Raw genomic sequence first — 22,828 nt, forward strand, 5'->3', positions numbered from 1 at the left:
TCCTCCCGCCTAACTTTGATGAATCACTCCTTCTCCCTTGATTTCTATATTGTGCGCCCATAATACTGTCAATAGTCCTTCGTGGGCAACTCATGGAGTCTGCTGTAAACTAGCTGATTGTTTATGGAAGTCATCGTTATTGTTTTTTTTCCCATACCCTTCCTTCCTCCCCCGTCTGCTCCCCCTCCAAACTTCCCCCTACTTCTTAAATGCACTTAAGAGACGTTACTTGGATTGGCTGGGACGATAATGTCATCTATTGCCGACTCTTATGTTCTTGCTTTTGCTTGAATTGTATAGACATCTGTAATGTGATCCTCATTCATTTTTCTTCAATGTCCTATAGCCTCTACAATGTCTCCTTGATTGTGTTGTTAAAGTTTTCTCTTTTGTTAATAAAAATGTTTGAACAAGAATTACAGGCCTACAACAAAAAAACATATTTCCATGCAAAAAAATGTACCGCTTTGAGCACAGAAATACTGACATAATCAGACCGCTAGGGAGGCTACAAGATATTCTGCTGTTTTCAGGCTTACAAGTCCCATGTTAGCACCTCTATTTACTAGATCTTGTAAAATGGACTCAAAAGATTTTGTTGGATCTGACAGAAGGGGGCAGTAAGTTGATTGATCTCCTAATTGTCTAAGTGCCTCAGTGGAATACTGTTCTTTAGTCAAGATCACAACCACGCCCCCCTTGTCAGCACTCTTAATGACTAGGTTCTTTGACTTTTTCAGATGTTCCAATGCTAACCTTTCTTGTAATGTAATATTTGGAGAATTTGATATTCTGTTCCTATTACACAACTCTGTCAATTCTCTTTCCACAACCAATTGGAATTTTTCTACGGCAGCACTTCTGGCATGAATAGGATAAAAGTATTTGTTTCCAGTCGCCACAGTGCTGTCATCAGTACCATGCAAACCTCCTGTAAATTCTAATTGTAGATGTTCTAAATCTAATCTCTCACATAAATCAGGAAACAATAATGACGTTTCCTCCAAAGCATTAAGGGATAAATCACTCGTGTCCAGAGAAACCTCCTCTACCTGTTTTATGCTGTATTTACTGAGCATTTTTGCTTTTTGAGGTGAATACCGCATAAAGGGATAGCGAATTGGCGTTTTCAGCATTGCATGTAATTTTTAAGAACAAAGTGACAGATCACCTAAATACCGTATGCGATATGTTTTAGTGAATGAAGCCCAATGTGATTTATTTATTCCAGCAGAAGTCTGCAATATCACCCTCTAACATAGAATGAATACTGTCCAGTTAATCAGTTCAGTTTTTCTGACTTGTGGCTCTGGAAAAGCAGGCTCTGATTTTAGGAAGCTCAAAACTGCCTTGTCTCTCCATCCTGAATTGCGGTCTAGTGAAAACACTTACATGGTGTGCTGCATGACCACACAATATTTCTGGCCTTTTACTGACATAACAAACTAAAATATTATTTTCTCTCTAAATAAAACATTCCTGATCTCATCCTCTGACACAGTGTCCACGTACAAATGCTTACTTAATGGGCAGCAAGTCTCTACAAGATTTACAGTTCCCATGTTTGGAATATTACACTCTTACATTGCTGCCTTGAACCCCTCTCAAAATGCTTGCATGCTCTAAAAATGTTTGTTTTTTTCTCTCTGAAACATGGCATTGCTTTTTTTTCTTGTTCAGCATGACACAGTTCTGCAATGTGGGTCTGTGGTTTGTAGGTGTTTTTGATGCACTCTGTGTTGACATTTTATTCTACTTTGTACACAATACAGTGTGTTGTTGTGTACAGTATCACAGCAAGTTATCCTTGTTTTGCCCATTTGGCAATTTATAGGACGTTTATAGCTATAATGTTTTTTAAGTATATAACTTACAGTAATTTTTTGCTATATTGCTTATGTTGCTTCCAACATCAATTAAGGATTATTACTGCTACACAAAAAATAACTTGCTTTTGAAAAGACTACCTGCTACAAATTTCATTTGAGGTGAAAATGAATCGCATTGGGCTGTTGCTACTGTATGTAAGCCGAGCAATTATGTAAAAGTGAAGTAAATGATTAGACATGCAATTTATGTGATGCTAGAATATGGTGTTGCTGACACATTCTGTAATTTCACATGCAGATTTAAGGCATCCCCCAAGCATTTTATTCAAAAGAATTGCATATTTTATATTGCCCTTTGAGGCATTCTAAAAATCATGATTTTAAAAAATATATTTTTCTTTGGTACATGACCCTCAGATCAGTGCCCATTCCTCCAAGTCCTTTCTTTGTCAATCCTTTGACTTTTAGCTTACAAAATAAAATGGCTATTACTGAAAACAAATGCTGAGCTCTCATTAATTTCAGTGGGGTTCAGATTTTGGATCAGAACTTCAATGACATTTCCTGAACATTGCTGAACCAAACCAAGGTGTGTTTGGCTCATCACTGATACTGAAAAAAACTTGTATCAAGGAAACAGTTCATAACAGCTGCAAGATAATAAAGAACTGAGTTTTCTGTCCTGGTAGAAATTCTGTGTGTTCCAGTACTTAGTTACTATCCTTGTATAAAAAATAAATTGTAGTACACCTCATAGTTTAGACTTAATATTTAAAGCAGACTGGGGGTTATTTACTAAAACTGGAGAGTGCAAAATCTGGTGCTGCTCTGCATGAAAACAACCAGCATCCAGGTTTTATTGCCAAAGCTTAAATGAACAAGCTGAAGAGAAAAGCTGATTAGCTACCATGCAGAACCGCACCAGATTCTGAGTACACCAGTTTTAGCAAATCTACCCCATTGTGTAATTAATTTAAGAAATCTGCATCTCCAGTGAGCAGTGAGTCCTATCTTTGCTCTGTTGAGCTACAGCTGCACACAGGGATTGATTTACTAAAACCGGAAAGTGCAAGATCTGGGGCAGCTCTGCATAGACACCAATCAACTTTCAGGTTTCTTTGTAAAAGCTTAATTGACAAAGCTAAAGTTAGAAGATGATTGGCTAACATGCACAGCGGCACCATATTTTTCACTCTGAAGTTTTAAAAACGCTTTCTGGATGCATTTCAAATATGTTTTTGCTTACAGTTCATACCACACTCCATTCCAGTGCAGTTTGGATGCAGTTTGCTATGCTCCAGTATGGTTCTGTGCAGAAAAAATGCAGCATGTTCTACTTTTTTTCTTCACCAAAAACTGACTGGAACTGACTGCACTGGTGTGAACTAGGGCTATTGGAATACACGGAAAACACTGTGCATGCATTTTTTATGCAAAAAAAAAAAATTCACTGGAGTGCATCTAGCGTGGACTAGCCCTTAGTAAATCAACCCCACAGTTTGATGCAAGGGCGAGCAAATGGCTCAACAGCATGCAGTGGGGACACTAGGTATCTGACATACTCCCAGGAAGTTTGTTGGATGTAGAGTATGTTTGACAAAAGACAGAAGTCACGGTCCACTGGAAAAGTATTAATGATCCCTTATTTTAGGATATGTTTATTAAAAAAACATATTCAGTGGCAGGGGCGGACTGACAACTCATGGGGCCCCCGGGCAATAGGGGATCATGGGGCCCCTGTGTCCTTGCCCAAACTCAAAAAAATCCTATGAAAAAGGTACCAAGGGCATCTCATGGGGCCCCCTACTGACCCCAGGCCCTCGGGCAGTGCCCGAGTTTCCAAATGGTCAGTCCGCCCCTGTTCGGTGGTAGACTCAGTATGACTACATTACAGGGGTAAAATCCCCGGAAAGGCTTCTCCAATAAAGAGATCTTAACTAATAATCCATATTATATCAGTCCAACTTTTATTGATCTTGCAGGATCATAATCAACTCAGACTGGTTTGTGCACTCGAAAATTAACATTTAAGAACTGTTGTGGACCTTTTGAATTATGTCTCAAAAATATGACTTTATCAAGACATAATATTATATGACAAACAGCTCAGTATAGCCGGATGCTAAGAGTTAATTTTGTCTTGGTTGAACCCTCAAGGATTCTAGTTAAGAAATGGAGAAGGGGGGAAGTGAGACCTTTCCAAGACAAAAAGACTGTTTGGACTGTCAACAAGGACTATTTGTATATTGAGGTTGAGAAGAATGCATATACAGAAAGTCAAACAAATAGCCAGATAGGACTTCGACTTTCAAACATTTTAACAATAATGAGACGGGAACTCAACTGGTTGAAAGCTTAACCAAAACGTGCAGAGTGTGATGAACCAACAGACCTCTGAAACTATTACAATATACTATTGTTCACCAAGGGTGAAAGCATTAACAGTTGTTTACCATGAGTCCAACACAAGGGCCAGGCAAACAGAAAGTTTTTTTTTTCCTACACATAGAAAATGTTGATTCTAAAACAAAGAGGTGAAATTCAGGACATTTAAGTCTAAAAGTTGACTGTATATAAAGTCTAAAAGTTGACTGTATATAATTACAAAAATATATTACAAAAACATATTATAAATGAGATGTTATGGATTTTACACACCACTAAATATTCAGAAATGGGAACTATATATCACTAACTTGAGTATTGAGATGATGGGAAGTAAGATGTATTATAAACTAGCATTAGTTACATGTCTTATCAGGAAACAAACAGGATGGTATTTCAAGAAGGAATAACTGAATATACACCTATATTCCATGGTCCCTATTTAGAATATCATAGGTATGATCACTTATATCTGGAAAAAGACGTATATTTGATTCCTGAAATTACCTTAAGATTCCACCCAAGGTATGAGTCATCTCAAATACTCAAATTGTTCTATGATACATGACCGCCACCTGGCGGGCAGGTGAGAAATAGCTTATGTACACACATTTCTCAACTAGCCAATCAGGAAGCCTGGTGGGAAGGTATCTTAGAACAATGGATTAGTGGATATAAAAGCCTTTGTACCTTTAACAGAAAGGAACCTCATCAAGAAAAAGCTCAAGAAGAGACCTCATCAAAAGAAGACCCTGACATCTGAAGAAGATCTCTGCTGAATAACTACTCTTTCATACTTTCAAACCTCCTAAAACTTTAACTAAATTTCTAAACCTCTAACCTTATAACTTCCTACATTCTCCCTTACTGAATATCTATCACTTGCCCTATAATATCAGTCTAAAGGCGTTCCACTGCCAGCTAAATCCACGGGAGAGTTGCCTAGTCTGAATTCCGGGTGTGGTGAGATGTTTATTTGATTTTGTATTACCTATTTTCTCTGTTGTGTGGAATCATAAAATTACCTTAGTGTATCACAACAATATTGGGTAGTTAGATATATGTAGAGAGATCCTGTTTTACTGTTAAAAAATTGTTTGTTGCCATATTATAATTTTTTTCATATTTCATAATTTATTGAATATTAATAACCAGAGTATCATATATCAAGGGCTTGCTTCTTGCAATCCTATGGCCACGGCTTGTGAGAATATAACCTTTGAGATATTCAAAATTATTAATTATTAATAAATTTAATAAATAATCATATCATTTAAAAATTGTGATATTGATGTAATTAGTTAGAAACCTTATTATTGTGTCTTACATTGGTAGGATATATTTTTGATTGTGTGTACCAATATTCATTTATCACCAGTCTTTTACGTTTTGTGTTAATATATATATAATTTTTGTACATAAATAAATTTTTATATTTATCTATTACAAGGCAAATTTTGTGTGTATGGTACGAAATCATATTGGCTAAAAGAATTCAAGGTATAATAATAAGTGGTGATCAAATTATCAAGGTGTCCAAATTATTGGTTTACTAAATATTTGCCGTATTTTAACGGCTGGAGGCACTGTAATATTTCATCTAAGGGAAAGGGACACGCCCTTTATAAATAATATATATCCTTACATAAACCACCACAGAACAAAAACTTTTTATTGATAATGACAGCTAGTTTGTGTGTGTTTTTATTAGAGAACTATAACAAGAAAAAATTGAAGCTTTGTGATGTAGGTTATTATCTGGCTAGCATGCCCTGCTAGATTTCTATAAAGAATCAGAACTAGCATTGGAATTTTACCAAACAAATTTTAATACTGCTGACTTCACTTGGTAAAAAGAAGTGTTTGGGTTAGCATTTGGATACTGCCTGGAATACATATCACTAGTGCAGAAAGCTTTTTCTTTATAAAAGGGACATTTTACTATGTAGTTTGAAGCAGTCTTGTAAATTACACAGAGAAAATGTATGAGCAAAAATGAATAAGGCCATATAATTTGTGTACATTCGATGAAATATGTACCTCTAAATAAAATACTTCATAACTTGGGAATGTCATATAAAAAGAAAATACTCTCTGAGGTTATAACTCTTATCCCATGCCAAGATGAGATCAAGAGCCCCTTCTTTTGGAAAGTTGATTTTAAAACAGCTTAAAAACCAAACTTTTCAAATTTGCATGGAAGTGGTAGGCACACAATTTAGGGATTAGTTATATAGAAATGTAAATCACTGGCATTACATATCATTTTTCTGATTTTGGTATATATATTCAGACATCTTTATGCATTATTTCTTTGTGCTAAATAAGTCTTAGATCTAAACCTTTAAATGTTACTAATGATCAACAGTACATTTAGTCTATTTTTTAATAAAGTGCAGATAGGTTAGAATCCTTTTAATGCTCTTATAGTTGTCTATTTTCCCAGTTGGCAGTGCTGCTGATGAAAAGGTGGAGCTCTCATGAGAGTTCTCAAGATCATGCAAAATCTCAGCCTTCTAATCAGCTGAGCTGGAATTACAAATCCATTGGAATCCAATGGAATCCAATGGAATCACTGACCTTTAGTTCACCTTTAAAATGTATCTAAAACCAAATTATATTTTTTTTAGTTTCCAAATGAATGGGGAGAGGTGTGAACCCCTGTCAGGTTTCTATTGTTGTTGTTGTTGTCATCCTTTCAATGGAGTGAACTTTCCATAAAGTGAAGTAAAATGTGTTAAAGTTCAGATTTTTCATATTCTCCTGTCCATGTCACAATGGTCACCAAGACAAGCAAAGTGGACAAATTTTCCCAATCGGAACACAAATTTAAATATGAGAAAGAAAGAAGTAGTTAACCCCAAAGTGTTTTTGTGCTAATCAAAACTAACTAAAAAACATATCTAACAACAATATAAATGTGAAAACGTAAAAGGACACACTTATTTCTAGAATAATTTTGTGCTGGTTAGATAGAAAAATGTTTGAGGAGAAAACTTCAACAAATATTACAACAATCATATAATTACAAAAAAAAAAACTTATTACTTCATTAAATAATATATACAGTATGTAACAAACCTAAAGAACAACACACATCTAAAACCATCTGAAATATGGAACAGGGTCATGTGTCCATTATTAGAAAAAAAAATCTCCAAAATTATCAAAAAGGAATCAACACCAATCACAAGCAAAAAAGAAAAAATCCTCCTTAGTCAATGTACCCAATATATGGGTGGTTTGCTTTTTTTTTTTTGTTTGTTTGGTTGTTGTTGTTTTTTTTTTTGTATTTCAGGATGACATTCAATATTACTAAAAACACTGCCAAAAAAGTGGAAGGGGTTCACTACTATAAGTATATCCACAATAAGTAAATCAGAGAAATCTTTATTTATAATAAAAAGCCTGAGAGGGGATCTAACCCCCTCCCCTTATCCTAAACTAAAAAAAAAAGGTTTTGGCTTTAGACAACCCTATATCAAATGTGATAGCTAAGAGGTCTTTCTATTGAGGGTCAAATTTTGGATACGCCCAAGATTAGCCACATTGAAGTGATTTATAAAAAAAAAAATTAAGTTTGGCAGTGCAAGAGGATTTTTTCTTTATACAATGTTTGGATAAGCTCTTGTTTTTATACTCAATCCTGTTTTCCATGATGTTTTCCATGTTAAATGTTACATATGCTGCACTAATTCATCTGTTATTTGCCTAGTTTGCTGTGCAGACCCCCAATTCACATGTTTCAAAGATTCACCCCAATTCATCAAGTTTGGCACATTATTCATAGATTTGTCCAAGAGCCGCGTGATAATCTAAGTTCTTAATTTGCATTGTGTTTCACCAACACTTAAATACTGGTTTGTGTGCCAATTGATGCATTTTTTTTGTAATAGAAACACATTGATTTCTGTAAGGGAAGGTTCACTTTAAAGAATATGTAAACCCAACATTTCATATTCCTGATATGTGCCTGCTGTACCATGTACTTGTATGAAAACATATCCTGTTCTCTTTGTATTACTTTCTTTGTGTGAAATCCCTGACGTTCCTGCCAGTTTCAGAAACAGGTTGCGCTTGGGTGTATACAAATGTGTATTAAACAAGCAAATAATGAGTGATAAAGTCCAGCAAAAAGAAAAAGAAATAAAAGTCCAAAATATTATTAATGTTCGAATAATCAATAGTGTCCAAAAACATGTATCACCAAGTGAATCCACCACCAAAATCGGTTAAATAAAACTCACCAGAGCAATATGCTGATATATAATAAACCAGCATATAGCGCTTGTTGCTCTGGCAGCGATGATCAGTAGGGTGACAGCAACACTTGAAACTTTAAAAGATGAATTCCAAGGAATAATGCTGTGCAGGGCTGAAAATCCACTCCAAAGACTATTTAGTATCCGCAATGAGAGATGTTCAGACCGCCACTCGGAAGAGAAAAATAAAAACTCATGGTGCAGTATGTAATAAAAACATCAATCTTTAATGAAGAAAGACACTTACAAGCATGGTGTCCAGACTGACACCAGTATAGACAGTGTGTGTGATGAAACAAATAACGCAGACCCAACTTAGTCTGCACATGCGCCATACAAGCGGACCGGGGGCGTGCTGACGTCACATCCAAAGGCTCCGCCCTACGCGTTTCGTCATCGATGTCCTCACGGAGCGGATGGATGCTGCACTAATTCATCTGTTATTTGCCTAGTTTGCTGTGCAGACCCCCAATTCACATGTTTCAAAGATTCACCCCAATTCATCAAGTTTGGCACATTATTCATAGGTTTGTCCAAGAGCCGCGTGATATTCTAATTTCTTAATTTGCATTGTGTTTCACCAACACTTAAATACTGCTTTGTGTGCCAATCGATGCATTTTTTTTGTAATAGAAACACATTGATTTCTGTAAGGGAAGGTTCACTTTAAAGAATATGTGAACTCAACATTTCATATTCCTGATATGTGCCTGCTGTACCATGTACTTGTATGAAAAAGTATCCTGTTCTCTTTGTATTACTTTCTTTGTGTGAAATCCCTGACGTTCCTGCCAGTGCCTCTGCTTTCCTATTAAAAACTGACCACACTGGGCATGAGAGCATAGCGTGGTCAGTTTTCTGGCTGTGCTGAGAACTCAGCCTGCTGTCTTCCAATGATCAGACTTGTGCTGACATGCTTCCACCTTCCCCTATCTATGCAGCTGAAAACAGAGGGTATGTGAGCACTTCTAAAAAAATATATATAAATACCTTTTTTATGTCTTTTTTTCCCTTTTTCATGTCTATACACAAATGTTTCACCTTTAATTTCTATTTTAAACTGAATGGGCTGTTTACAAGGTGAGGATTTACATATTAACTGATGCTCATTGGGTACTGCAGTATTGGATTGCATGAGAGCTCTGTCTTTCATGCCCTAAAGGGGTAGGCAACCTGCGGCTCTCTAGCTGTTGTGGAACAACATTTCCCATGAGGCATTGCAAAATTACAAAACTGACAGTTATGCAAAGGCATGATGGAACTTGTAGTCCTGCAACGGCTGGAGAGCCGCAGGTTGCCTACCCCTGCATGCCTAGACAGAGCTGGCACCAGATAGTGTCCAGGAGGGGGCATTGTATCTTTAAAGCTGAAATCAGGCAGGTATAAAAGGCACAAATGAATGCAGTTCTGTTATTGTTAATACACAATTAACCACTTTACTGCTGCCCTATAGCAGATATACTGCTACAGGGCAGCAGGGGTGTGCAAAATCACGTATATATATATATATACGTGATTTTTGCAATTCAAGGTAGGGGCAATGTGCGCCCTACCTGCGCCACTATTCACGGCCTCAGCTGTCAATCACCGGGTCCCGGCCAGTGATTACTCACCAGCACATGGTGATCGCAGAGCATTACCGACAGAGGCAGAGAACTGGAAGTAAACAATACAGTTCTCTCCCGTCAGCTCCTGCATACTGTTATGCATGGCATAGGACTTGCACCAAGGGCTCTGAGGAAGAGGCAAGTCCTCGAAACGCGTCATCCTATTGGATGTCTACACTCCCTATTGCGGACTGTTACTCAGCGCGGTGTTGACCCAGCTGTTCTTTTATGATGTGCCTTGACTTTATTGTCGTTTGTTCCCCCCAGTGTCAGAATGACCACCGCAGTCCCGCTATAAGTTGCTGATCACCGCCATTATTAGTAAAAATAAAATTAAAACAAAAATTCCAGTATCTATAATGCCATTTGTAAACGCTATAACGTTCACGTAAACCAATTAATTTACACGTACTGGGATTTGTTTTAACAAAGACATGTCGCAGAATATATTTTGGTCTAAAGTTATGATGAAATTTGATTTTTTTAAATTTTTTTACTGGACATGTTTAATAGCAAAAAGTCAAAAATATTATTTTTTTCTCAAAATGGTCAGTCTTTTTTTTATAGCTCAAAAAATAAAAACCACACAGGCGATCAAATACCACCAAAAGAAAGCTCTATTAGTGGGAAAAAAGAACACAAATTTCATTTGGGTGCAGCGTTGCATGACCACGCAATTATCCGTTAAAATAACACAGCGACATAACGCAAAAAATGGCCTGGTCAGGAAGGGGGGTAAATCCTCTGGAGGGCAAGTGGCTAAGTGTCTTTTTTTGAAGGGGGTAGTGTAAATATTTGAATGTGACTTGGCTCTTTCAGTACCTGTAGAGTGGCGCTCAAACTAGATAAGAGCAAGACAGCACAAAGAGCCAATCATTTGTGCTGCAGTGCAAGCAGTATATTGACAAGGGAGTGACCGAGGAATGAGCTCACCAATATCCTTATTCTCCTTTTACTGTCCAGTTGTATGGTAGGTGGGTAGGAGGCCTGTAAGTGTTACTGATTTAAATCAGGGAAATATTAAGTCTCCTCCCCTGCTAGACAGGACTGTGCTGTGTGGCAGAGTTGGGTAAATCTCAGGACTGGATGGACAAAAATACGAATTATTTGGCAGGTAAAACAGCTCACTTGTATGTATTTCACTTTGTAATGTATCTTTTTTTCCTGGAGTTCAGCTTTAAGGGATAGGTAGCCATTTTATGGAGGTGATAAAAGTAAATGCTATATGACATATAATGTATGGAAGGGGGCACATATTTTATTTTGGGGAGGAAATCCCATATATTGCCTTTCCTTGATGACAACTCTGCTCCTAGTTGTGAAATTAGAAAGCAATATTACATTTATTTTATGAATATTGTTACGAAAATGAATAAAACTCTCAAACTGTTAATACTCATGTAGGCATCACTTTACAACAAACAGATTTAAATCATCGTTGGGCTCTTTGATCTATGGCTCCTTTTTAAAGTAAATATCAGAAGATGAAATTACACATCAAATAAAACATGACAGGAGAAGCTACACATGTTTATTAAAGGTAATTAAATGTATTTCCATGAGTTTAAATCCCTTCAAATGGATTAGGACCAAATGTGCATATAAATTGCATTTTGACTTAACTCAGTAAATAATTATTTAACCAAATACCATCTAATGATTTATGGCATCACACACTATCCTTCTTATTTACACTTTTCTGGGTTTTTATGAGAATTCACAAAGAAAGTGACACCTTTTTTGCTCTTACCATTAATATAAAATGTATTTTTCTGTATTACTGACTGCTGCTCAGAATATTTAACAAACGCCTTTATGGCTGGGTAATCAGGTATAAATGTTAATGTTGCTTTAACACTGTACTGCAATCAAAGGGCTTCTTCTGTACAAAAAAAAAAGAAAAAATAAGAGTATGAGACTGCTTTGGGATTAACATCGTATTAACACAACACCTTGACAGATTTATGTTTTTTAAATTACACATTACATACATGAGGTTATTTGCATAAATACAGAGAAGATGCATGATAAGTAGACTAGGTAGACAGATAGAAAGTGCAAATGTCTCCATTAGGACCGGGTGACCACTGTTGCAGCACATCACTACTCGGGTGCCCCTAAGATCTTAAGAACCATATTATCTAGTCTTAAAAAAGAGACCAATCCTCAAGGTGATCTGGGAAATGTAAAGCAGAGAACGTGAGTAGCCAGGCATTAGACTGGCTATATGCTGCATTCAGCAAGTGCTGAACCTGCTCCCACTCCACCAGTCTATCGTACCTCTGTTACCTCACTCCCAGTAACAGAATGGGGTCCCCCTGAGCACATAGCACGGACCTCATGCACGCTCAATATTAACTCCTTTGCTTCCCGTACCCTGTGGTCAGGTCATGGATCTACGTAATGCTGGTCTGCGCCCTGTTGCTATGGGAGATGGACAGCTAGGGAGGGAGCCATAGCAGTGACCCCCCTCTTTACTGGAGGACCTACCACCTTACCAGGTACCACGTCTAGAGACTGGTTGCTTCATGTCTTGAACTTGTGCTTGGTTACCCATAGCAACTGCTTTACTATTCCTTGACTTACTGAGGTAAATGTCTTCATAATGTAGTGTGTCTTCATACCCTGTTGTGCTTTACAGACCTTGGTTCTTTAGAGACCAACACACTCCCCTTTGAATAACTTCAGATCAGGCTCAAAACAGTTACCGTAACTTTACTGGAGACTTTACTGGAGAAACATCAACATTACAGTCCAATAAGAACACGTCCAATCCCCAATCCTAACTACAGTTGCATGGTTGCCCAGGCATACCTCTATGAGGTGGCAGTCCATGCAGGTAGTCTCCATGGTTTGGATGTCCTGCAGAACCCCGATGCCTTCCACAAATTGCAAGGAACAGCAGTCCCTCTCACGAGTTGAGTCAAGAGTGGGAAACTCGGCACAGGTACTTCCCAGTTGCCTCCAGCATTGTTCCTGTTTCTTCTTGCTAAAGGCTGCCATTTTGCTAAACACCAGAGTGCCTGAGCAGCAGTAAATATTTAGGCTGTCAGCAAATCATCCTCTAGTTACTGATTTTAGGCTCAGTGCCAAAAAAATAGAGAGCAACTGAGCATGTGCAGAGCAGGGTGAGACAGTGTTTTACTGGATTATAAACAGTATAGACACTTATGTTTAATAGGCACTTATTTTTAATGATTTACATAGATATACCTGCATAAGGGGCCAGCCTGAAGTGATCTATCAAGACTTAATTTTCTACCTAAAGTTCCACTTAAAGTTATTAGCAAAGTCTGATTTCCATAAAAAATATATAGTAGGTTTAATTTAAGATAAGTGAATTCTAATCAAGTTTGGAGTTAGCTATAATAGGAGGTGTTCAGCAGAAAAAAAAAAATTAAATAAAAGGGTGTCAAATGGTACAGTTTTATATAAAAATCTATTATATATTACTAATTATTATAATAGGGATACTGTGGTGTCCTCTGTCCATCCTAGCCTGCTGACTGGACAGTAAAAGAGCAGAAAACAACCGATGAGACCATCTCTCTGCTTTCTTCTCCTACAACAGGGGTGGGCAACTGTGGCCCTCCAGCTGTTGTAGAACTACAACTCCCATGAGGCATTGCAAAACTGACAGATACAAGCATGACTCCCAAAGGCAGAGGCATGATGGGACTTGTAGTTCACCAACAGCTGGAGGGTCACAGTTGCCCACCCCTGTCCTACAAGCATTTTCCCTGTCAGGACATTTGCATGCAGCTCACAATCAGTTCCCAGTGCTGCTCACCCTCTCATAGTCTGCTGTATGCCCAGTTAAATTCAGGTACTCACACTAGGTGCATTAAAAAAAATACTAAAAACCTATCAAAACATGTCTAGTTGCATTCATTTCTGCTTTTTATATCAGCCTTCACGCTTAACTAGCTTTCGCTGTCTAAAGCAAATGTTTTTCATTTTTATCATGTAGAAATCTTCATTTTTGGCAATAAAATGACTTAACCCCTGAAACATTATATATTTTCTGAAAGCAGAGGGTGGAATAAAAAGATGATAGTTGCAAATCTTTATGTCATATGATATTTGTGCAACTGTTTATTAAAAACAAACAAAAAAATATAATAAAATTAATTTTAGTGCAACCACACAAAATATAATATGTATTTTTATGATAAAATATAAAAGATGAGGTTGTATCGAGTAAATAGACACCCAACATGCCAGGTCTTAACCTCCCTGGCGGTATTCCCCAGTGTAGCTCGGGGTAAAGTTTCAGTACCAAAGCGGTAACCTCGAGCTACACTCGGGAATACCATGCGGCGCTGCTCCGCGATCCCTCGATCTCTTAGCTTGTCTTGCGCTCCTGCGATGTCCCTCCTGCAGTGTCCCCGGCAATGTAATCCGGCAGATGACGACATCTGTCATCTGGGTTCAGTCCCCTGCGACGTCAGGACGTACGGGGGACGGAACGGCGGGAAATTTGTAATTTTAGTGAATGTCACTTTTTGTCATTTTCAAAGTAAAACATTACTGTATCAAACCATTTCACATTCATTTTGTCCCTAGTGCTTTGTCCTGTGCCCTGCCTGCATTTTTACTGTTCTTTCTGCCCGGAAAATAAGAAACGTCTATGGTGTCCAAAAAGCGTCCCGTTAGGTCAAAAGCAGTTTTAGACCAGCTAGAGAACAGCGATAGTAAATTAGAACAACTTGCAGAATTGAGTGATAATGATTCGTGGGGAAATTCGTCATCAGACACTGAAAACGATTTTGCGACTTTGCTCAGTGATGTGCGAACTTGGCGCTATATTTAAAATTTCAGTGTTTTTGGTTTGATTATATTATTGAATTAAATTTATTATTATTACATTATTATTTTTTATGATTATTTATTAAATTATAATTTATGATTTCGTGTTTCAAACTTTAACATACCCGCAGTCTCTGGTCCTTCTCCTGTACTGTGTCCGCAGTCTTTGGTCATCTCTTGTACTGTTTCCGCAGTCTCTGGTCATCTCCTGTACTGTGTCCGCAGTCTCTGGTCCATCTCCTGTACTGTGTCCTCAGTCTCTGGTTATCTCCTGTACTGTGTCCACAGTGTCTGGTCACTTCCTGTACTATGTCTGCAGTCCATTGGTTCAGAATATTTTTTTTCTTGTTTTTCTCCTCTAAAACCTAGGCGCGTCAGGTGCGTCTTCTGGAGTGAAAAATACGGTAAATTGGTATGAAATAAAAAATTTAGTATATTGCAGCTTACCAGTTATTAGATGCGGTGGCTGCATTAGTTTTCCTTTTTAGACCTTTTCCCTTCTGTTTTTACCCCATAATTTGTACAGTAACATACCTCATGTATTAGAGTGCCTCCACAGATTTAGAATACACTAAAAAAATGTAAGCAAAATTCCAGCTAATGCTTTCTTTTCTTTTGGGATAAAAGTTTTACATAAATAAATTGATGTGGAAATTGCATATTCCATATTCCTTATTAATTTTGGCCTCACAAATATCTAATGAAGCCTCTAATATCCTGATTATTCTGGTTACCTTAGTTAACTATAGGAATTTCATTGTAAGCTGACCATTTGGACTGGCCCAGTAAGACCACTAGTCTCCTTTCAAGAATGTGCTATCTTTCTTAGAAGGTCATCATGTTGTTTTCATGGGGGGTGGCATGTCGATTGCTTACACACAAGTCCAGTACATAACACAAAGCTAGACTAGAAATATTTGTCTTGTCCCAGAGCTTGCGTTAATCGTGCGTCTGTTCTGATCATGCCATATAATGGAGGGACCTGTGGTGTAAACAACTTTAGTTAAGTATTCTTGTTATATTTTCTTTTTTGTTATCTGTATCTGTCATTACTTGTAATAAATTTTATACTTTTAAATATAAGTATTTGTGTAATCTCTCTTTGCACATATCGAATACAACCACAAAAACATAACAAAACATGGTACCAGAAGTGGGGTTCGATCTGTGTAAACTAGAGATATGAATAATGATGCAGAATAGTGCTAGATTGTTTGTGCTGAGTTTAATGTTGTGTTTTTGTTTTGTAAGCCACAGTACATTCAGAAAGTATAGAAAATGATTCAGATACTTAGCTGGCTTAACCACTCCCGTCTGTGCCATGTACATAAACGGCCAGACGGGAGCAGTAGAGGAGCGGGTGACTGTTTATAAACGGCCTCTGCATTCACTGCCTGTGCAAGCTCCCTGGGAGCACTCGGCACTGCGATCCGGTGCCCACTGTGTGCTCCGGACACTGCGGAACACCAATTGCTGTACAGGACCTCTGTGTGAAGTTCCGATCATGTGATCATTGATTGGCCAATCAGTGATCACATGAATAGTAGTAAGCAAGATGTCACTTGCTGACACCATCGCTTACTACTAGTGAAATCTGTGAATGATCACAGAGGTGACATGGTACAAGGCTATGCACAACAGCCTTGTACCATGTGACAAGCTGTGACCAATCACAGCTCATACAGTATTTCTCTATGGCTGCAAGAATGCAGCCAGAGAGATGGAGAAATTATTGCTTTTACAGCCTTTATGGGTGTAAAAGCAATCAGTGTAAAAAAAAAGGAATCTTCATCACCCCCACAAGTAGTACAGTGTCACTATGGTGACACTGTACTGCTAGGGTGACAGTATGTTTAAGAAAACCCCCCCACATAATAATAATAATATCCCAGGGAGAGCGCACAGGCGGGGAGGATGTTTTTAAATGGCCACCCAACCCTGCACTGCTCCCGTTCGGCCGTTTATATACATGGGCCAGACGGGAAGTTGTTAAGATAGAAAGGCAACGTTAAGTATTGATCATTTTTAAGATAAGTTTGGCTACTTATGTTTTTGGGTCTAAGCATATTTCTGATGCAGTTAGTGTGACTCTCCCTTGCTCCTTGATGGACAATACCTGTTAAGGATGGCTCTGTGAAAGAAGAGAGACTCAAAGCTTGCAGACCATCTAGGAAATGTGTATAATTTGATGCTAAAATGTGGGTGACCTGAGAGATTTTATAAAGCAATAGGACATATTTAAAAACCTTAAAACAAAATAAATCCTGGTAAAATCATTAGTTTTTACTATGTAACTCATTAGGTAATTTGAAACAAAGAAAATGGCTGAATGTGGTTGACACCCTTTTGCTGATTGTGGCCGACACCCTTTAAATTCCTAAAAGTAGCTATGATTATTATAATTATTTAAACATTTAGTTCACTATTCCAGCCTACTAAGCTTGCAAAGGGAGAAGGCTCCACCCACCGATAAAACCTTGGTGTAGTCCTTTAATGGCACTCATTTACACAAGTTAGGTGATTAGTAAAGTTCTGTATAACATGTTAAATGTATGACTAAGCTAAGAGTAAAAGCTTAAGTTAGATCAATGGTGAATGATCACTAGATATGTACATGTACAGTATATGTAAAGGAATACAGCGAGCGCTCATATATTCAGCTGCTAGAACACTCAAAGGAATCACCAAAACCTTGTAACATAAATCATATGAGATTTGAATAAATATAAATACAGATAAATAAATGGATGATAATATATAGAGATGTATATAAAGTTCATGAAATCTTCATAAAATATACAGAAAATCTGAAAGGGACTTGAAGTGAAAGTCTTCCATATATTAAATAGGTGACTGGAACTGTGTAGAAAAAATGCGCACTCACCGACCGCGCATTAAATATGCGCATGTATATGATCATCAATCCAGGTAATCAGCAAAACACAGGATACATCTCTCACAGGTAGATCATCAGCCTTGGGTGTAGTGATATACAGCTGGACTGAGAAAGCACTCCGCTTTATAATGAGAAACGTTCAGTCACACTGCTGTTGGCCTCCCCTCTGTTGAAAGGCCTCAGGAGGAGCCGGCAGCACGTGTGATGTCATACACCGCCGCGACAACGAGGAGGTCCGGCAGCCATTTTCTTTGCTGGGTCAGTGCAATATTTCTTTCCACTAGCTGGCAATTTATTTTTGTACATGGACCCATGAATCTTTTATTATATGTGACCAATTAACTAGCTTGAACCTACTACACTATTGGCACTCCCTCTTTGTTTTGACCCTCTTTCTGAGGGTTTCAGATCTACAGCAGCTGGTTTCCAGTGTATCTTGCGTCCAGAAGAGGGAGCTCATTCACCTAGGCTGTCCATTCACTGGTTCAGAGTGCTCTCTGAGTCCTGCTGTATATCACTACACCCAAGGCTGATGATCTACCTGTGAGAGATGTATCGTGTGTTTTGCTGATTACCTGGATTGATGATCATATACATGCGCATATTTAATGCGCGGTCAGTGAGTGCGCATTTTTTCTACACAGTTCCAGTCACCTATTTAATATAAGGAAGACTTTCACTTCAAGTCCCTTTCAGATTTTCTGTATATTTATGAAGATTTCATGAACTTTATATACATCTCTATATATTATCATCCATTTATTTATCTGTATTTATATTTATTCAAATCGCAGCGCTGCACTATACTTATATGATCATGTACAGTATATCTTTGTATTGTCCTTATTGGTGATTGTAATGAAGTGTGATACTTTAGAATACAACACTACCGGTAATTGTTTTTGCGTTTTTTTCGTTAACACAAAAAGAACCAGATCTGTTTCTAGAGGTTATGGAGTTTCCAAGATCTGTATGGGATTCAACAACAGGATGAAATAGAAAAATCAAAATGGACAGTGATGTACTTGTACAATGTTTGAGCACAAATGTGATGAATCTGTGAATGTCAACTCAACCATGGCAAATTATTGACAACTTTTTATAGATATCCTTTAAAGAAAATCCATGTGGTGATAATTAATGTATTAATTAATTGGTATGAGCTCATTGAAATATGGGTAATAGAGTGCACTCAGGAATCAACAATATAATGACCATGTGTTTTGTGTCTTGTGTAATATGTGTTCTGTGCTAATCTATCGTTTATTTCTAGGAACAAAATTTATTGATGCCTCACTAAGACCTTTTTATTTTGTTTAGTTCCTAGATAATACTAAATGTCATTAATATATGGTTGATTGGAAAGAATTAAAGTAGAAGATCACGGCCTGAACAATTTGTGCCATTGTATTATTGTTTTTTATGTTTCTGTGAAAAATGTGAATGTAATGAGAGTTTTTGCTAGAGCTGATTGTAAACCGAGCAGTTAATAATATTGATGCTATATGATGGCTACTTAAGAGTTTTCTCTTGTTAAGTTGAATATGAAACAACAATAGAGAAAAACGTAGTGTTTGATTAATAGTAATATTGTTTTCACATCTAGCATGGTTTACTTGTTTTTTGTGGTTTGAAGGGTAAAGAAGACCCAAACATTTACACATACAAAATGTGGCTGTATATCTTCCTGCATTGTTCCTGTTTCGTGTGTGTGTTCAAGATAGATTATGGTGGCGTGTACTTTGGTAAATTCTGCCATAATCATTGTATTGGAACTGTAAGGCAGAAACACTGGTGGAATGAAAAACAGAATCCACAGGATATGCACAGCACAGGGAAGGAAAGGAGAATACAGGTGTAACTTGTTTTTACATACAGCTGCTATCTGCTTTGAAGTACATTTACTACAGGAATGACAGCTTAAATTTAAGCTATTTAAATAGTTTTGGTTTATTACAATGGATGCAATTTTAAAGGAAGTCCTTTAAATAAGGTGCTTTAGATATTTGATATATACATAGTTGTTTCTGATACTCATACGGATTCTTTGGCTACCATGTTCAATGCACTTGATTTTTATTTTCTTAAATTTGCTTGGTAAATAATCATAATAAAATAGGTTCCCATGTTTTTCCTCAATCCTTCCAATTGCTTAGGCATGGGACTTGTACACACATACCAGGGTCAGTGTAGACAATCCAGTTAGCCTGCCAGAATCTCTTTAGCGTGTGGGAGGAGACCAGAATATACAGAGTAAACACAAACATTCAGCATTTGAAGTTTGGGCCTATAGTTTGATAGTTTAAGTAGATTCAGAGTAGTGTAGAGTTCAGGTGGTAGATGGGTGGTGTTCATGTAACAATATTTCACCCTTAACAGAAGTTTTTCTTTAGTGTAAGGTCACATCAATAGGGATCATTGATTTATCTGTTCAGAAAGCTATAATGGGCTATATGGGCATTGTTAGTTATGGGATGTTGGACTGACAATCTTGGCAACACACCTGCCTTGACGTCAACCAGAAGCATGTTGGAGAAAGGAGACAAAAGCTTTTGACGGTCAATTATCTGAATTGTTCAATCTGCTATCATGGTCAAGTACCTGAACTGTGTTATCTGCTCTAATGACCAAGTACCTGAATGGTCTGTATAAATAAGCAAAAGTTCCATCTACCATGGTGGTCAAGTGTTTGCACCTCTATTACTTGAACTTTAGTAGTCTGGAGGATGAAATGGACTTTGTATTCTACAGTACAGTTCTTTAAGTTCTATAGTGTTACAATTGCTGTGCTGCAGGTGCGATCTGATCATTGGATGTCTAAGACTGTGCTGTCCAGATATGAAGAAGGAAAGCTTCTACGCGTCTAAACTCTTGGAAAGGAAAGTCTGAAGTTCATATCTGCTCCTGTGCTTTCGAAAGTTTGGTGTTCTTTTGATAGTCCAACATATAGTTTTTTCCTGTTTTTTGAATATTTTATATTTTTTAGTCCTAACATAGCCGAATGAGATTTTCTGTGTAGGTAAAATCGGACAGGGAAAAGTAGGTATCTACACTCTAGACAGACCCACTTTAGAGTCCCCATTTTTCATGTAAGGTAAATTTAACCGGGGGTGGGGGGGGGGGAAGAACACAATTATTTAGTTGTTTCCAATAAGGTGCTTTCTCTCCACTGTCGACATGTTGCCGTTATGTATAGTGGGAGGCATTATTGTATGATATTTGTGTGTACAGTGGGAGGCATTATTATATGATATCTGTGAGCTAGGAGGTGGAGTGATGGGGAAATTGCATATTTCATATTCCTTATTAATGCTGACCTCACAAATATCCAATGAAGCCTCTAATATCCTAGTACTAGGGTCATTGGTTCAAATCCCAGCCACAGCACCACCTGCCTGGAGTTTGCATGTTCTCCCTGTGCCTGCGTGGGTTTCCTCCAGGTTTCCTTCCACACTCCAAAAGACATGCTGGTAGGTTAATTGCATACTGCTAAATTGGCCCTAGTATGTGTATGTATGAATGTGAGTTAGGGACCTTGGATTGTACACCCCTTGAGGGTTAGGGACTGATGGGAATGTACAATATATATGTAAAGCGCTGCTTAAATTGACAGCGCTATATAAGTACCTGTAATAAATAAATAAATATCCTGATTATTCTGGTTACCTTAGTTGACTATAGGAATTTCATTGTAAGCTATTTGGACAAGCCAAGCCAGACCACTACTCTCCTTTCAGGAATGTGCTATCTTTCTTAGAAGGTCATCATGTTGTTTGCATGGGGGGGGGGGGGGTTGTTGATTGCTTACACACAAGTCCAGTACATAACATACAGCCAGACTGGAAATATTTGTCTCAAATATTCTAGGTCTTCTATATTTTCTTTATCTGTGTATGTCATTACTTGTAATAAATGTTATACTTTTTAAGTACTCCTGTGAGCTCTCTCTGCACATATTGAATACAACCCCAAAAACATAACAAAACATAAATAAAAGCTGTTTATTGTAATCACCTCTGACAGTGTTAAACTGTTTGTCACAACCCTCGAACTGATACATCTACAGCAGAGCTTCTATTGAAAAGCAAGAAACTTACTGGCCGATCAGCAGATGAAAATTAAATTTAAAAGAGAAACTAATGCACCACAGTTTCAACTTCTGCGTGAATGTAGAACTGTGAATGTCATTGTAAAGTGCATCTGTAAAAAAATTTAAAGCAGAACAAAACACCCCTCTTGTCATGTTTCACATGACTGTCATATACCTTTAAGTGTTCTCTATATTTTGTCTTTGCTCCTCCCTTTCCTTTGGTTTAGTTAATGCTGTATAGATAGCCCACCCCTTTTCCCAGTAAGGCATTGCAGCTTCTAGCCTCATGTCATGAAGCAGGTCACATTATGATCTTTTGACCTATCAGATGTTCATTGTTGTAAGATTCTCTCAGTTTATGGAATAAACTCCATAAGATCTACAAGATGTCTTCTGTATTGAGTCACTGACTGTGGTTTTCAACTAAGATTGGAGTTATCGCTATCTCATCACAACTGTAAGTTACAGAGATCACACTTTCAATGCTTAGATTGGAGAGACAGAACACCTCTCCTTTACAGCCAAGGAAACTAATATCTTGGCCTCTGTTTTATCTGCAGTTGCCTTTGTGCTACACACGTGATCATTTATGACACCAGCTATTTGATAGTTTGACAGTTCAGTTGAAAAATCAAATGTTACAGTCATCAATCATGGCATACCATTCCCAAAATGTGTTTTGGGAAACTATTAATTTGTTGGGTTTAGTTTCACTTTAAAGCAGAACTTAACCCATTGATTTAACAGTTTCAAAAAACAGTTACAATTAAGGCATGCCAGCAATACTAGCTCTCATATTTGCTTGTGCTCTCAACCAAACAGTCAAACCATCAAATGACTGGTGTCATAACTGTGGAAATTCTGTGTGAACCCTCTGCACACTGCTATATACCCTTTCCAACAATCTTTGGAATGAAAAAACAGGGATTTATGTTTCACATACAGTATAT

Source organism: Staurois parvus, unplaced genomic scaffold (assembly GCF_062004578.1).
Source record: "Staurois parvus isolate SC_StPar_1 unplaced genomic scaffold, SC_StPar_1.0 ptg000229l, whole genome shotgun sequence".
In the NCBI taxonomy this organism is placed as follows: Eukaryota; Metazoa; Chordata; class Amphibia; order Anura; family Ranidae; genus Staurois; species Staurois parvus.